The sequence below is a fragment of the Panthera pardus genome, unplaced genomic scaffold (genome assembly GCF_024362965.1).
Source record: "Panthera pardus isolate Hobbes unplaced genomic scaffold, ASM2436296v1 HiC_scaffold_3, whole genome shotgun sequence".
Classification (NCBI taxonomy): Eukaryota; Metazoa; Chordata; class Mammalia; order Carnivora; family Felidae; genus Panthera; species Panthera pardus.
In genome coordinates this window covers 1-983 of record NW_026526876.1, presented here as the reverse complement: position 1 = coordinate 983, position 983 = coordinate 1, and positions in this window count along the sequence as shown.

The following is a 983-nucleotide window of genomic DNA, read 5'->3' as shown; positions in this document are numbered from 1 at the left end:
CCTGCACATTAAAAGTGAGAGGATACTGAAATATCTATCATGCAAATGAAGGTCAAAAGAAAGCAAGAGTAGCAATAGTTGTATCGGTGAAAATAGACCTTTAAAGCAAAAATTACAACAAAAAACACAGAAGGACACTATATAATAAAAAAGTTGACAATCAAATAAAATATAACAATCGTCAATACTTATGTACCCACCATGAGAGTACCCAAATACATAAAACAGTTAGTAACAGAAAAAAAGAAACTAATTGTTAGTAATACAAGAACAGTAGGGAACTTTAACACCCCACTCAGGTCAATGGACAGGTCATCTAAACAGAAAATCAACAAGGAAACAATGGCTGTGAATGAGACACTGGAATAGATGGATTTAACATATAAATTCAGAACATTCTATCCTAAAACAGGAGAATACACATTATTTTCAAGTGCACATGGAGCATTCTCCAGAATAGATTACATACCGGCCCACTGAACAAATCCCAACAAATTTGAGAAGACTGAAATCATCCAATGCATCTTTTCTGACCGTGACAGAATAAAACCAGAAGTCAACCACAAGACAAAATCTTGAAAGACGACAAATTCATGGAGGGTAAATAACATGCGACTAAAAAATGAATGGGTCTACCAGGAAATAAGTGAAAAAGTGCATGGAAACAAATGGAAAGGAAAACACAATGGTGCAAAAACTCTGGGATACAGCAAAAGCAGTTCTAAGAGGGAGGTTTATAACAATATAGGCCTACGTTAATAAGCAAGAAAAATCTCACATAAAAACCCTAACCTTCCACCTGAGGAGCTAGAAAAAGAACAACAAAAAATCCTAAAAGCAGCAGAAGGAAGGAAATAATAAAGATTAGAGCAGAAATAAATTCTACACAAAGTAAACAAATACATGGAACAGACCAATGAAATCAGGAACTGGTTCTTTGAAAAAATTACTAAAAGTAGGGGCGCCTGGGTGGCGCAGTCGGT